We start from the raw sequence: 17,649 nt of genomic DNA on the forward strand, positions 1-17,649 counted from the left end.
CGCCCACGTACACACAGACGAATGCAAACTTTGTCAGTCATTTAAATCGACTGTGTTCTGACAGAGCCAACTCACGTAGTTTCCTTTTTCCTTTACTTCACTCGTATCTAATCCTGGAAGGGAATGCTGGACAATTTCTACAGAAATGTTTCTCCTTTCAATGCTGAAGTTCCTCATTTTCCTGTGAGTAATTTTAGGCTGTTGTTGAATGTTGTTGACACAATCCCATTCTTAATTTGGTATAAACATCACTCAACCTTTTGCCCATCGGGCCAGGATAAACAATGCTCCAGTCTTCGTGTGATGGGCCGGAATTAACATCACTCCACTGTTTGCCCGTTGGGCCGGCATAAACATCTCTCCACTGTTTGCCCGCCGGGCCGGCATAAACATCTCTCCACAAACAGAGTTTGCACTGCGTTTGCCTAGAGGCACAGAGTTTGCACTGCGTTTGATATCAGTTATTAATGATGATTCCCTGGCTAACGACTTTCAGCTCTCCTCTCCTGATCTTCAACTTACTATGCTCTGCCCAAGGTTTCTGATCTTCACCTGTCTGCCCAAGTCCAAGATGTTAACCATGGGGGTTATTTTTGGACGTTTTCAAAGCAGCGTGGTGAGGTGGGTTACAGACCCGGGAGGTGAAAAGCTCCAGGCCCATCAGGCATCTAAGGGATAGAAAGGTCACTGGACCCCCTTGTCTCAGCCCCAAGGTCTTACGCTGCTATGCCGGGAGAGTAGGGTCAGTTCTCTTTCTCCACTATGCATTTTCTACATGTTCCCTGTCTCCTGCCCTGTTTTTAACTTAGGAGGACATGAGGTCTTGGCCCACCCCTCCAGAGTACAAGGCTTGAAAGACTCGTAGCTATCATTGTCCAAAGTCCTCCTGGTTGTGTTGCAGATCAAGACGATACCTGACGATTTCTGCTGCCACTCTGCTGACATACATATTATAACAATGAGCTGGGCTGAGAGTCCAGTCAAATGGTCCAGACTTAAAGACAATAGATTACATACTGTAAACGTCCCTGCCTACTGTACTGACTACCTTGTTTTCTGTACTCAGGACAAAACAGGAAAATGACATGAACTTGAGACTTCTTTTCATATTTTCTAAGATTTATGTAAATGTATATATATTGGTCAAAAAAATTAAGGAAACACTTAAATCACACATCGGGTCTCAATGAACTAAATATATTAATTATCAAAATCTTTAATCTCATTGTTTAATTTGTTGAGAACAGAATTACATAACAGCAGTCAAAATCACCAACCGACTGAGGGCTGGATTCAAACTATCATTATCTACTATCATTACCAAAAATCTAAGTAAACAATTGAAATCACAGGCTGTTCCAACGTGCGTGAATTTCATCATGACAATTCAAAATGTGACTCAGTAGTGTGTTCCATGCGCCTGTATGCACTCCCAAAAATCTCTGGGCATGCTCCTGATGAGACGGAGGATGGTGTCCTGGGGGATCTCCTCCCAGACCTGGATCAGGGCATCAATGAGATCCTGGACAGTCTGTGGCGCTACTTGGTGGCGTTGGTTGCACCGATACACAGCATCCTGGAGGTTCTCAATTGAATTCAGGTCTGGGGAACGTGAGGGCCAGTCAATGGCATCGATGCCTTCGTCATCCAGGAACTGCCTACACGCTCCGGCCATATGAGGCCAGGCATTGTCCTGCACCATGAGGAACCCAGATCACACTGCAAGGATTTCATCCTGGTACCTAACAGCAGTCAGGGTACCATTGGCCAGCACGTGGAGGTCTGTGAGACCGTCCAATGATATGCCTCTCCAGACCATCACTGACCCATTGCTAAACCGGTCATGCTGGATGATGTTGCAGGCAACATAATGTTCAGCATGATGTCTACAGGCTCTTTCACGTCTGTCACATGTGCTCAGTGTGAACCTGCTCTCACCTGTGAAGGGAACGGGGTGCCAACGGCGACCTGCCAATTCTGGTGTCTCTGGCGAGAGCTGAAAGTTGTTAGCTGGAGAATCTTCATTAACAACAGATATCAAACTCTGTGGAATGTAAACTCTTGAACACATTGTTTATTAATTTGTGAATACCTTTTATAGTGGTGTTTTAAATTCCTCACCAGTGTGCAATTGGCATTCAGTGGCGTCACTGTGATTTACACTTTTCCGTGGCATCTGAAATTTAGGTTGTATTCAATGTGTTGTGAATTTTGAGAAATGTGTTTTCAGTTTTTTGAGAAACTGTAGCACACATTCAAGAAATGCATGTTAGCATTCGTGGAAAAACTGCAATAAAAAATACTACACAAAATACAGCCAGACCCTCACAGAGAAGGGACTTGTGATTTATTCTGAAGAAACAAATGCGTGATCCATTTAGCTTGCGTGAACCATTTAGTTCGCGTGATCCATTTAGCTCGCGTGATCCATTTAGCTCGCGTGATCTGGTAAATCTACCAGGGTGTTCCAATTTTCACTTAATAGAGATCTCTTCCCCTGGTGTGCTGCCCATCATCACTGGGCCCCATCGCTCACTTGGTTCCAAGCATTGTGTTTGCAACACCAGTTTTGAGGTTTGATTCCCACGGGGTCCAATATGAAAAGGTCTGTACGTGTTTGCAGTCGCTGTAAATGGCCCTGGATAGGAGCCGCGAAATGAAAGGCTCGTTTTTTTCTTTCTCCCACTTTCTCTCACCCTCCCCGCTCTTTCTCGTGTGAAGTGGGGGGTGAAGGCCGGGTGAGTGGGTGATGTTAGACTTAGGGAAGTGAGAGGTGGAGATGTGGGTGGAGTCAAGCTGGACGTTTTGTCTTCATTAAGGTGATGTTGTCTGCTGACTGGTCCCTATTAGGGGCTCTGTGGGGTGGGCGGGGCCTCTGTTTGATCACTGACCCCTGTGACCCCATGTAACGAGGTTTTAATCTCCCTGTTGACCTGGTCAAGGGGCGGAGAAGAGGAGGCGTATCTCTCTCGCTCTCTCTCTCTCTCTCTCTCTCTCTCTCTCACAAACACACATGCACATTATGACACCAGGTTCCATTTCTACCATCAGTCTTAGAGTGTTTGTCTGTCTGGCTGTCGGTGTGTCTGTCTGTCTCTTGGTGTGTGTTTTTATCTGAGTGTGTGTGTGTGTGTGCGTGGATCTTGGGGTGTGTGTGTGTTTGTCTCTTGGTGTGTGTTTTTGTCTGTGTGTTTGTGTGTGTGTACGTGGATCTCAGGTTGTGTGTGTCTGTCTCTTGGTGTGTGTGTGTCAGTCTCTCGGTGTGTGTGTGTCTCTCGGTGTGTGTGTGTGTCTGCGTGAGGTCATTCTGTTTGGGGGTTTGGACGCGAGGTTTAAAAGCTCCTCATGTAGATTGATAATCATTTTAAAAACGGCACGTCACCATATTGATTCACATCCCCTGGTCTGGCCGTCTGGGCGGGCTGGACTCACGCCAACACGCGACGCAATGATACATTGTTCACGTCTGGCTCAAACGGTACCCTAGTCCCTTGCTAGGCAGACTCAGCCTGTTAGGATTGATGCAGATGGAGTGCATGTCCAACAGTCTCAGTTGGGAGCCTGTCATTCATCACCAGGCTAGTTATTTCGTGGGTATTATTCCAACACTTAAATCCAGGGCAATATCCAAATCCACTGACGTTGCAGCGACGGGTTGGTTTTGCAGATGGGGATTTGGTCATCCCAGTGCAGGAGACATTTGCTGCAGTGCAGAAAATGTGAAATGCTCTAATGTGTTTGGAAATGTATAACAGTGCAGTGCGTTTGAGTTTGACATGGTTTGTGGTCCTGATTTTTTTTAACATAGACTACATAATAATCCACTTTACCTCTGGCAGCAGGATAAAACATCCGGCAGTTTCAATCTTGATCAAATTCAGATCGTGAAGTCTGTGTTGGAGATCTTGGTGGGGTCTGAACACACATCCTGCTGCACAAATAGGGGAAACCTGCATGTGACAAAGAATGGTCTGCAGAGATAATTCATTTTGCTTTTGATTTGTGATGCAGAGGAAGAGTCTCCCCTCCATGTCTGTTTGCATCTGTAATTAAACGGAAATAGTCCTGCCAATAAGAGCCACACCTTTTATGACATCACAATGTTTGTTTTCCATATTATTCTGTTGTAGTTACCCAGGAAGTGTGCTACTTTATTCAGGTTCTTTGACATACACTTTTATTTTCCTTCCTTCCGCTGACGGGGCTTTCCTTCGACTGTGCTGAATGAGACAGGCGTGCCGCAACAGGAATGGGAAAGAGAGAGAGAGAAATGAAGGGAGGGAGAGAGGTAGAGAGAGGGGAAATACAGGGAGAGAGGGCAACAGAGGGTTAGAGAGGTAGAGAGTGATAACACAAATCTGTTGCGTTGCCCTTGAGCAGCTAAAATTCTGATATGTATCACGTTTTGGGGCACACAGGTTGCTTGCCTGCGTGCGCTCCACACACTCAGTGGGGTTTCCTGATTGTGGTCAGCTGGTTTCTAACAGCTGAAACCACTGTGCTGATTTTATGAGAAGAGGAAAACCACAGTGTCACTGTGTGTGTGTGTGTGTGTGTGTGTGATGTTATGCCACGGGCACCTTTGTTTCCTACCTAGTCCACTGACCCTTAGTAGAAGGAGAATTTGACCCAGGGTAGAATGAGAATTTGACCCTGTGTAGAAGGAGAATTTGACCCTGCGTAGAAGGAGAATTTGACCCTGGGTAGAAGGAGAATTTGACCTTGGGTAGGAGAATTTGACCCTGGGTAGAAGAGGAATTTGACCCTGGGTAGAAGGGGAATTTGACCTTGGGAAAAAGGGAGAATTTGACCCTGGGAAGGAGAATTTGACCCTGCATAGAGGGAGAATTTGACCCTGGGTAGAAGGAGAATTTGACCATGGGTGGAAGGAGAATTTGACCCTGGGTAGAAGAGGAATTTGATCCTGGGTAGAAGAGGAATTTGACCCTGGGAAGAAGGGAGAATTTGAACCTGGGTAGAGGGAGCTATTGAACCTGGGTAGAGGGATAATTTGAACCTTGGTAGAGGGATAATTTGACCCTGGATTGAGGGATAATTTGACCCTGGGCAGAAGGAGAATTTGACCCTGGGTAGAAGGTGATTTTGACCCTGGGTAAAAGGATAATTTGACATTGGGTAGAATGATAATTTGACCCTGGGAAGAAGGAGAATTTGACACTGGGTAGAAGGATTATTTAACACTGGGTAGAAGGATTATTTGACCCTGGGTAGAAGGAGAATTTGACCCTGGGTAGAAGGAGAATTTGACCCTGGGTAGAAGGAGAATTTGACACTGGGTAGAAGGAGAATTTGACACTGGGTAGAACGAGAATTTGACCCTGGGTAGAAGGAGAATTTTCTAACACTGGCTACACCAAAGTGGTCTCCGAGAACCACCTGACAATCGACAAAAGAATAGTATTTTCTTTGCAATATGACTCACCTAACCCACCAGACCCATCTGACCCACCCGATCCATCTGACACACCTTACCCATCTGACCCACCCGACCCATCTGACACACCCGACCCATCTGACACACCTTACCCATCTGACCCACCCGACCCATCTGACCCACCCGATCCATCTGACACACCTTACCCATCTGACCCACCCGACCCATCTGACACACCTTACCCATCTGACCCACCCGACCCATCTGACACACCTTACCCATCTGACCCACCCGACCCATCCGAAACACCTTACCCATCTGACCCACCCGACCCATCTGACCCATCTGACCCACCCGACCCATCTGACCCACCCGACCCATCTGACCCACCCGACCCATCTGACACACCTTACCCATCTGACCCACCCGACCCATCTGACACACCTTACCCATCTGACCCACCCGACCCATCCGACACACCTTACCCATCTGACCCACCCGACCCATCTGACCCATCTGACCCACCCGACCCATCTGACCCACCCGACCCATCTGACCCACCCGACCCATCTGACACACCTTACCCATCTGACCCACCCGACCCATCTGACCCTCCCTACCCACCGGACACATCTGATTCACCCAAATCCCCGGACCCATCTGACCCATTTGAATCACTCAAACCTGTTTGACCCACCGGACCCGTCTGACCCACCCAAACCACCATAATTGTCTCATCCATCTGAATGACCAGACCTGTCTGACCCACCCAAACCACCGGACCCATTTGACCCCCCGCATCACTGGACCCAACGGACCCATCAGACCTACTTTTTTTCGGGAAAGCTACAAATTCATATCATTATACAAAATTATGGAAAATTAATTTGAAAACAATTATAATTGTTTACTTTCCACTCACGGAATGTATTGGACCTGTCTGTGGCGATGTTCATCATCTTCACTGTCAAGTACACCCTTCATGGTGTGTATGAAAACAGTGGCTGCAATTCTTCAACAGAAAATGTTACATTGACATGTGACCACTGAAGTCAATCTAAAGTATTTTTTGGTTTACTTTGGTGTTTCCACGGTGACAGGCACTACGTCCGTAGCATGGTAGCCAGCTGTGTTCTAGAAAAGGAAGTCCAGACGGAAAACACAAAGAATGTTTCCAGAAGCTGGTGGGAAACACTACACCTCTGTTTCCTGTGGAGAGGGGCTTTGTTTCTCCTTATCTAAAATAACTAACCGTATTTGGGTGTGCAATTTGTGTATTGTTAATGTTGATATGAGAAGGTGTGCACTATTTTAATCAGTCTAACTGTTATATTATTATTTTCTTAAGGTAACTATTATATTACAGGAATGTATTTAAAAAGGGTTTTAGGTTGGAAATATTCCCTCTGATGCTCGAGAGTACAGCTGGCCACCTCTAATATAATCTCTGTGAGGCACCATTTCAAGAAGAGGGTCATGGATGTGTATGTTTAGGTTCTACCTTTATTTTGAGACTTTTTTGAGTCCGTTTTTCAGTTGAGGCATTATTTGTGGGACAGTCAGACACTTTCGGTATGTTTGCAAATTTTTGGTAATTTTGTATTTTATAATTTTGAGTAATAACATACTTGACCACTTACCCCCTACTGAGTGTCTCTGGTTGCCTGCTTGGTCAGTTCCCTACACCCACAAAAAGACATACATTTATTGATGCTTCAAGACAAAGGCTGTCATAATCATAAACTTCATATTGCTACATTTGAGGTCCTGCGAGGATGAATAAGACAACAATAACAAACTATTTATGAAGAACTCATCTTTCTCCCTAATAGCCATTGAAATATGATTATCACTTTTCTGCTTTTTCATGGTGGAAATCTTATAAATGCATCATATAGGGCCAGTTTTGTGGGCATAGTTAAATCTAACTGTCTTCTAAAGAAAAATCAAGCTTCATGGAAATCTCCATTTAGCTAGATGTTTAGTCCATGACTGGGTTTAAAGTCCCTGTTAAACCGTCCCTTAAGGTTAGGGTTACTGTAAGGTTCGAAGTTAGTGGTTTTTTGAATAATCATTTTAAAAAGTTTACTTCTGTTTACTTCAGAGTCATTAAAACAAGAGGTGTGTGTGTGTGTGTGTGTGTGTGTGTGTGTCAGCGGGTGTAGGTGTCAGTGTTGGTGTGTTTTCCAGACATCTCTTCTGATGGGTCTGTCTGTCTGATCCGCCAGTCAACCTGTCTGTCTGATCCGCCTGTCGGCCTGTCTGTCTGATCCGCCTGTCGGCCTGTCTGTCTGTCAGGTAGCATCAGTCAGGAGCAGTCGGTCCCCCCCACCCCCCAGGTGGCCTGCCAAAAGCTACTTGACTCTGAGCCCCGCTAATTGGTGAGCAGAGAATCCCTTAACGAGGCTTGGAGGGGTGACCCACCCACCAGCAGGGATGAAAGCGCTCAGCTTTGCCCAGCCGTGACAAGGTCTCCTGGGTAATCAGACCGTCCGCTGACCAGGGCCCTGGGGGCAAGGCCACAGTGAAGAGTTAATTCTGGCCTGATGGCCTGGAGACAAAAAAGAACAAATAAAGAGAAAAGGTTATTTCCTCACACTTTACAGCAGGTGGAAAAACTGTGTGTGTGTGTGTGTGTGTGTGCGTGTTTGGTTTGGCTGGGGTTAGAGTCTCACTCAAATCAAATTTAATGGAAATCAAACTGGTCGCACACACAGACTAGCAGATGTTGCGTCATGCCTAGCGAAGCGACCGTCATCCGGGTGCCACTCTGGAGAATGCTTGAGTAACTGGATATCGAAATCCCCTACGATTGAGGCTGTGTACGTTTACAAATAAATAACTCACTGACCAGTTAAGCCCATAGCCAAACAGCAATGTCACCATTAGTTTGACTGTGGCTAGCATTGGCCAGTCTGGACATGGAATCCCAGGGCTAAATGATACCCTATTTCCTACAGTGTGCACTATTACTGACTGAAACCCATTGACTTCAGGTCAAATGTAATGCAGTATACAGGGCGTAGTGTGCCACTTCTCCTCCTGGACACTTAGACAGACAGGACCAATCACCCTCTATGGGGTTTTAACTGTTGCTTGTTTTACTCCCCTAGTATTAGTGCTCTGAGTTGTTAGCATTAGCTATCATTAGCCTAAGTGTCTGTTTCGTCCTGTCTACCAGTCTGCTTTGTCTTCTTCTCATCGGCCTCGTAAAATCGGTTTAATACACAGGTCAACATATGCTTCGGTTTGTCATTGCATTAGTAGATAGAGACTGTAGTTAGCTGTTTCAAGCTAATTTTCCCAATGCAGCCGACAGCTGAATTCTCACAAATCCTTTAACATGGAGAATTAATTCGCTACACCTGCCACAACATCTGCTAATCTGTGAATGCGAACGGTAAACCTTGATGCCATTTGATTATAATTTGATTTGAGTGACATCTCAGAGCGATGCTCAGCATAGCTTAACTTCTCTATCTAGGTTCAGACACAAAACCCTGTCCTGTTCCATCCTGTTATGTCCTGTCTCAGATTTTATCTTTATCTTAAAAACAATTTTAATCTTTAACTTCTTCACCAACTCAGTGATGTGTGTTTGAAAATACACATTGTCTCTAATCTATCTATCCAACCAAATTCCACAACATTCGTTGGAAAGAACATGTTCTATAACAGAACCATTTAGGGTGGTGATTTCAGGGACAGGCAAAATATGATTTTGTCATTTAGAAAATAGCACATACTTAGTTTTATTTTTTACATTATTTTTGTAATTATTTGTAATTATTATTTAGTACAAACCTTCCATCCATGTGTGAATGTTGTAATAGTTGGAAATCAGACTGCAGGTGTTTAACAGCTTGTGCAAGAGAGGGAGCTGCAGCCCTCCAGCACCAACAAAGATTCTGCGTCAGTAGTCAAATAACATTACCTATCAGCCGGGACGAGGAAGGGGGGCTGAAGCTAGAGTGGGGGGGGGGGGTGTTCTATTCGCCTCATTGGTTTTAGACTCCTGGCCTTCATGACATGAATCTGTGGATTAGTCATTCACTTTCCCAAGAGAGGGGCACCTCATGAACTCAGTTTCTGATCTCAGATTTAAGGGGGAAATAACTGTTGGCTTGAAGTTCTTAACAACTTTTTACGGTTTTGAATAAACTGCCACACCCAGCCAAGTCAAACCATACTTAACACCTTAGTTATCTGGCTGTGCATTATTTTTAAAATGCCACTCTTGGCACTGTCCATTTCTTGGATTTACAGTCCCTTCAACCTAATGTCCCTTTCCTTTGAAAAACCTGCAGGTAATGAGCTGCTCTTCTCCCTGGATATTGAGGTCAGGATTCATTCTGAGGTGCGTTATATAGCGCTGTTGACAATATGCTTCTTTACATTGTATCCGCGTTGCTTGGATCACATTCAAAGAAAACTCTGTGGATAAATTACAGATCACCTTTAATTGTCGAGCGTGCTACAACAAGCCTATATTTTTAGAGCTCACCACTGAAATTCTTGAGGTTCCAGGCTACATTTGAACATCGAACCAAGGTGGAGGTCGTCATTTGCGTAAATCGCCCCGTCGGCAATTATTTCAAATCAAGTGTCAATCATGGTGGCGTGGAATTGTTCCGGAAAGATTCGGCATTCCTGAACGGATTAGTAATGTCTGGGTTATGACACCTCTTCATTGCACTGATGAGATCTGGTCAGGTATCCCAACTGGCAGCCTATTCCCTATGCAGAGCACTACTTTGACTGGGGTCCATGGGGAAGTTGTTAGAAATGGGGCACATCATGGGGAATGTCGTGCGATTTGTGAAGCCGTCTAGCCCCTTTGATGTGATGTATTCATGCATTCTCATATCTTCTACATGTCGACACCGCTATATATGGAAACACTGGAGCCTAGCCCCAACCTATGAAAACATAAATCATAATTTAGAATGATTGGGTGGTGGTCGAGGATTAATAGTTCACACTTATTATTTTTAACACAGTCTTTGGGTAAAAGCTAATCTCCACCTTCAATCTTTAGATTTACCTGCTCCTTACCTGGATTTATTAAACTATGAATCTGTATGACGGTCTTTTCCACAGTGGCATCTATACTTGTTTTCCATCCTTCTCCTGATATTTTGAGAGATAGAGAGAGAGAGAGAGAGAGAGAGAGGGAGAGAGTAATCAGATTAATTTACAAATATTTGTCATCTCTCCTCCCCCAGCTAGTCTGATCTATCTACATGTAAAGTGTCTGGGTTTCGAAGACATGGCCACAGGGGTTGAAAAAAAGGGAGGTGCACTCACACAGAGAGGATATGGAGCTCAGCCTGTCTGTGTGTTGTGAGTGTGGACCGAAGTTGAATTAACATGGACCAGAGAGGCACTCCTACATAGTAAAACATGGACAATTGCCTGGTTCTCACTTAAACAAGAAGCTTTAAATGACATGGAATTATGTGTTGGGTTAGAATTAGGCTTGGAGCTTAGTTTAGGCATTATGGAATAGGTTTAGAACTTAGGGTTAGGTTATGGTTAGGTGTAAATGTTACGGGACTAGGGGTTAGGGTTGAGGAGTAACAGCAGGGTGCAAATGCTGTGAATACACTTGAAATGAGTCAGAATTGGGTAGACGACCAAACTGATATACATGTATTGGAAATGTGTGTGTTGGCTGAAAATGAGGGGGGCTGCCAAAGGTTAGGTAAAATAGTTTTTTTTTAATGGTATTAAATTGCCCGGTCCTCTCATTGATAATAAAACCTGTGTGTGTGTGTGTGTGGGTTGTGCTGGCCTAGAGCCTGACATCCCCTACAGGCTTCGATAACATAGTTGGTGCCCATCCAACTGGAAATTACACATACAGACCCACACACATGCACATAGACATAGACACACACAGACAGACATAGACACACACACACACACATACACACATACACACACACACATGAACAAAGACAGAGGCACATGAACACAAATAAACACGGCACAAAAAGAGTTTCTATCATTGCGGTAATCCAGGGCTGTAAAAAAGACCTAGGTCTCAGCTTTTAATCATAAAATTAAAATACATTAATAATAGAAAAAGTCTACAGTAAGTCAACAAATACCATAGTCAACAAAGATCAATTTGCTGTAATTTTTGTAATACATTACTGTAAAAAGAAGATGCTTCCTTTTCAGGCCTGGGCTAGCTTCATATTGGTTGTTTTCTCTCCTCTACGTAAACTAATTCAACTAGGCTATTGCATGTACTGGGAATTGGAGCAAGGAGACAGGGAAATAAATAGATTACTTAGTCAAGACACTATCAAACAAAAGCTCTTTGTGGCCTTTAGAGTTAACCCAAACACAACAAAATTATTCTAACAGTGGTTAACTAGCTATTATTCCAACTATGGTTACCTAGCTATTATTTCAAGCCACAGAAGTTGGTGCAAATAATCCAACTTGTCATTTTGACATCTGTATTGTGACTGAAGAGGCAATATAAGATACAGGTTTTAACCCCCATTAGGTGGGCGGCTGTATGCAGCTACCATTGACCCCAGCTAATTTGCTCATTGTGTAAACATTTTGTGTGACAACTGACAAGACTTATGTGTGACTGTCAATATTACACTACACTACCCCTTCAAGCCGAATTACTGTTTCAACTTAATAGCCAATCACAAACCATCTAAGTCTAATAATGGCTACCAACTTTATCCTCCGTGATTATCATTGTCTTTCTCATGGTGCTACGGGTCCATATATTTACAATACCAAGCCCATGATGGACAGGTGTTGAGGTTGAGTCCAGAAGTTAGGATTGCTATAAGGCTTATTTATTTGGGAATGTCTAGCATCTGTTAGTTTCCAGGGAGGGGACTGTTGAAAATGCTGGTTATAGGGAGAACGTTGGTCCGTGTGTTGTGATCTTGACGTTTTTGCTTGTGGATGTGTTGTGGTGAAAGGCCATAAAAGGCTATTGTAGATGTATAACCTCTACCTTTCTGTCTGTCTGTCTAGCTGCGTGTCTGTCTATTTACTGCAAATATCTCCCTTTCTCTTTTCTTCTGTTATTCTCTCTACACAACCTTCTCTCTCTTTCTCTTCCTCTCTCCCTCTCTTTTCGTGGAACACGGCCTGTTACAGAACAGTGGATTTAATGATGTATAAAACTGTGACCCATGTCCAAGCACTCCTGCTTTTGCATTTGGAACTACCTCTGTGCCGTTGGGAAAACCCAAACCATTCAAACCCCCCTGTACATCCTGTTCTGTCCCACATCCAGTTCAGGCATATAAAACCACCATGGCCTCCCTGTCTGGTCTGAGGTATTTATAAACACAGAAAACACGACTGCATCTCTGGGCCTTTATCAACAAAGGGTCGGAGCACTGGTCTTGGATCAGTGATGCTCTTTAGAGAGGCAAACATTTTGACCAGCTGCCCACACCGCTAATTTCAGAACCTCGGGTCGAAGCTAATCGAGTTCTTGTAGTCCAAACTCCTACTTTGCATCAGAATCATCTTTGGTTCAGATATGTACAACATGAAAAAACAGCGGAATAATCTGCCTTGTCGAATATCAACACCTAGTCTACTGCTTTTTCCTCGTGATTTATTTCTTCACACGCTCCAGGATCGACTGTTCCTTAATAGTTGTTTGAATTACGGAAAACCAGATGCATCTCAGCTAACCTTTTGACTCAACCGACCCCAGTCTCCTATAATGACTGACGTAACAAGGAGATAGCGTGTACATCATCAACTTGACTGGTCTCTACCGCCCGTTCTCTGTGAGCTGCGTACGATGAGAGCGTCTGCAAAGGCAATAGAACGTGCAAAGTAATTTAGCAGGTGCTTCTATCTGAACAGGTAACGCCGCAGTTTGTTGGTGCTGCTAAACATGCACATCCACTGGGATGGTAACTTGGCGCTGCCAAATTCCTGAGGCTGAGCCAAATGGAGCGTTTCAGTCTGTGCTGGAGTTTAGAGATGGTAGCTGTTGTGGAGTTCCTCCCATCCTCCCCTCCTCCCATGTGCCACTCCCTCATTTCAAGGCAGAATTTTACTGAACCATAGTGGTTAATCAGCATTTTAGTTTTTAGACACTCCAATTTGTGAGAGATAAGAGACAGTAGTGAGTGAAAGAGAGAGTGACAATCGGAGTGAGGTAGAGAGGGACTCATGCCACCTGAACACCTCCTACCCCCATAAAGCCCATCTGTCGCCATGATAAATCAAAGACCTGTAGGCCCCTGATTTTCTGTGTGCTGCCCACCTCCATACTGTCTCTTTAGCTCTCCAGTACAATGATAATGCTTATGGTTCTCCAGTACATAAGTAGTGTATATGGTTCTCCAGGACAAAGGAAATGTATGCGGATTACCATTACAGAGGTAATGTATATGGCTCTCCAGTATATAGGTATTGTATATGGTTTTCCACTACAGAGGTAATGTATATGGCTGTCCAGAATGTAGGTATTGTATATGGTTCTCCACTACCGAGGTAATGTATATGGCTGTCCAGCCACATGCTTATTGACTATTAGTGCTAAACAGTGTTTGGACTTGACCTTAACGCATCATTACCTAACGTTCTTCACCCTCTCATTTCTTACTCCTCCTCTCCTTTACCTCTTCTGACGCCGTGGTGGCCAGGGCCAGGAGGCTGATTGTAAACGTCACGGCTCCTAGCATGTCAGAGAAGCAGCCAGAGAAGGGGAAGGAATGGACAGAGAGGGAAGGATGAGGGGGATGGAATTGAAAGAGAGGGGGAGGGATGAGTGGGAAATGGATACAGAGGGAGGGATGAGGCAGAGGAATGTATAGAGAGATGACAGGGAAGAATGGACAGAGAGTGGGAGAGATTGGGGGAGGAATGGACAGAGAGGGGGAGGGATTGGGGGAGGAATGGACAGAGAGTGGGAGGGATTGGGGGAGGAATGGACAGAGAGTGGGAGAGATTGGGGGAGGAATTGACAGAGAGAGAGGGATTGGGTGAGGAATGGACAGAGGTAGGGATTGGGGGAGGAATGGACAGAGGGAGGGATTGGGGGAGGAATGGACAGAGGGAGGGATTGGGGGAGGAATGGACAGAGGGAGGGATTGGGGGAGGAAAGGACAGAGGGAGGGATTGGGGGAGGAATGGACAGAGGGAGGGATTGGGGGAGGAATGGACAGAGGGAGGGATTGGGGGAGGAATGGACAGAGGGAGGGATTGGGGGAGGAAAGGACAGAGGGAGGGATTGAGTGGGTACTTCAGAGGAATCAGATGGTGCTGCTAAGTGTCTCTTAGTCGCTGAAGATCCTGTTCTCCAGAACCACAGATCCAATTGTCCAGAACCACTTGTAACACTATGAAAACTCCCACAGCTGGAGTGTTGCCTCTCGCTCGCTCTCAATCCGAGGTGCTGCTTTTCTTTCCAGACCTGACTGATGATGTGCCAAGTAGGAAGAGTGGAGGTGGGTGGATCTTCCTGCTCAGCTGAAGATGTAGGGTTCTGAAGGTGCGAGGGTTTCAACAATCCCTTTTCTTTGTTTTTCATATCCCAGGGAAAGAATTCCAGGTAGGAATGAGTCTCAGGCAGTTTGATCCCCTGGCCCTAGTCATCCTCCAAACGGGGAAAAGTTGCCTTCCTTACTGGCTTCTTGAGTTTGTGGTTTACGCGTGCTCAATGAGTATATTTACATGATGACTATTACATGCCAAACTCTCTCTTTGCATTCAAGAGTGAGCAAGGGGGGGCAAGTGTTTTTTTCGGGTGAACATAAAGAATGAAAACACAGGAGTAATTAGGCCTGCCTGTCTGCTACATTACCTCTGAATCAGGCCTGCCTGTCTGCTACATTACCTCTGAATCAGGCCTGCCTGTCTGCTACATTACCTCTGAATGAGGCCTGTTTGAGGGAGTCTGGAGATGACATCCCCAACTGCCGATGTGAACCCTACTCCTGATGTGGCGCACTACTTTTGATCACAACCCTATGGCCTTCAATGGAAAGTAGTGCACTACATAGTGAACAGGAAGCCTGTTGAGACGAGTCCCTAGAGGATGCACTCGTGGCCCCAGGACAGTAGGGTAGGGGTCAAGCAGGGTCAGGGGTCGGACACGGAAAGTCTGCCTTTCAGTCTGTCGCATGTCAACGCACCTCTCCATCCTTCTCTCTCTCTCTCCGCCTCTATCCTGCCACCCTCCTCCTTCCTGTTCTCCTTCCTCTCTTCCCCTTCTCCTTCTTCTCTTCTACTGTTTTCCCTCTATCACCTTTCAGTCCGGTGGCGTTTCTCTCCGGTGTGTGTTGGTTGGGTGTGAGCGTCGAGTGACTGACGCTTGATATCTCCATAGTCTTCATCTCCTCAGGCCCTCCCTTTCCTCCTCCATGCTGCCTCCACCTCCTCATGTCTTCTGCTGCTGTTCTCCAGGTGTCACTCTGAGACAGAGAAAACTGGTTTTCATATTCCGCTTGTCTTACTCTCCTCCACTCCTCCTCTGCTATCCTTCTCCTCTCCTCCTCATCAACATCTCTACTCTTTTCTTCTGTTTATTCCTCCTCCTCTGCTCCCCTCTCCTCCACCAATCCCCCTGTCCCGTCGCGTCCTGTCTCCTCCCCTCCTCTCCTTCTTATCGTCTGAGTGTGCGGCGACAACACAGCGAGTGACAGATGGCTATTTGATCCGTGCGGCCTCTCTCTCCATCCACTTTTAGAAGTCTTCAGGGTGGCCTGGACATGCCTGAATGTGCCTGGACATGCCTGGACCTGCCCCTCTGTTCCTCAGCCCTGCAAGCCCCCTGATGACAGGGACGTTCTCCATGTCAGACGGCCAGATGTCTTATGGAGAAAACACGACTCACTCCCCAGGAAATAAGCCAAGATGGGTGCCCCAAATGGCCCCCTATTCCCTCCAGTCCACTGTGTTGGTCCCACTGGGATCTTCTTGTCAGCACTGAGCCATGAAGACAACAGGGTGTCATTTGGAACACGGGGGGGGGGGGGTGGGGGGTGGGGGGGGTTCAGCCAGGTCTTATTCCGACCAGTGGTTACCAGGCTGCTGTCTGATTTTAGCTCCTCGGACTGTTGTACTGTGTCTCCATGAACCGTGCTGTTTCCGCTGCGGTGATGTCATTGCCTTAAATAAGTTGCGGTCATGTTGGAGGTTATTTCCGAGAGCTGCGTAGCTAGGTGTAAACACGTGTCGGGTTGGGGGTGAGTGGGGGAGTGTGTTTGACCCGCTTGTGTGAGACCTTCCTTGCCTCCCTCCCCCTGACCCTCTGTCTATCCCTCCCTCATTCCCTTTCTATCCTGCTCGACTCCCCCTCCCTCTCTTCATGCCTCCCTCTCTTTCCCTCTGTGCCTCTCCCAGCCCCAGCAGGTTGCTCGATCAGACAACAGGTAGGCACTCAGCCAGACGTGGAACAGATGGTTACAGTATGAAAGCAGTAGTACATACCTGACTCCTGGGCCGACCGAGGCAAGAGAACTATTTTATTATACCAGTCAGAGATGGTGGCCTGGGGAAACACACCTCACTGGGAGTGGGCCCTGTAGGACCGACAGACAGGGGCTGTCTGCCAAACCTGTAGCTGAACGTGTGGCTCAACCTATGGCTAAATCTGTGCCACCAATGCAATACACAGTGACAGCCAGTTAGGGAGATGGAGAGACTGAGAAGGAGAGAAAGGGAGGGAGACAGAGGAAGAGAGAGAAAGAGAGAGATGGGGGAAAGACAGTGAGAGAGAGTGATGGAGAGAGGGGGAGAGATAAAATTAGCCTTTTTTAATTATTGTAACATTCCACTTGCTTTGGCAACATAAACAATTGTTTCCCATGCCAATAAAGCCTTTGAAATGAATTGAATTGAGAGAGAGGGAAACAGAGGGGGAGAGAGTGAGAGGGAGTAAGAGGGAGTGAGAGAGAGTGAGTGAGTGAGTGAGTGAGTGAGAGGGAGATGCAGTAAGAGGGGGAGGGAGTGAGGGATTGAGTGAAAGAGTGGGTGAGAGAGAGGGACTAAGTCAGGATGGATTGAAGGAGGAGTGAGATAAAGGAAGATCGAGGGGGAGGGATTCAGGCATAGAATGCGTCTTGGCTGTGGACATTGTGAGACTCCAGGCAGTGCTGGGGCAGCATACACCTCTGTGGGACTCCCAGCCACAGCCGGTATCATGCAGTCACAGAATGAACCCGGGTCGCGGTGTTACAGCTTCTATGGGACTCGGCTTTCTGAGAGCTCAGAGACGGAAGTAGGGGACCTTTTTTTGGGAA

The 17,649-nt window shown here is 46.1% G+C and overlaps 1 protein-coding gene across 2 annotated transcripts in view; it reads left to right on the plus strand.

Moving 5' to 3' along the window:
* Positions 1 to 17,649, plus strand: part of arl15a (ADP-ribosylation factor-like 15a) — a 90,916-nt gene that overhangs the window by 44,269 nt on the left and 28,998 nt on the right. The window lies entirely within an intron of this gene.

This window comes from Esox lucius, chromosome 13, assembly GCF_011004845.1.
Source record: "Esox lucius isolate fEsoLuc1 chromosome 13, fEsoLuc1.pri, whole genome shotgun sequence".
Taxonomy (NCBI): domain Eukaryota; kingdom Metazoa; phylum Chordata; class Actinopteri; order Esociformes; family Esocidae; genus Esox; species Esox lucius.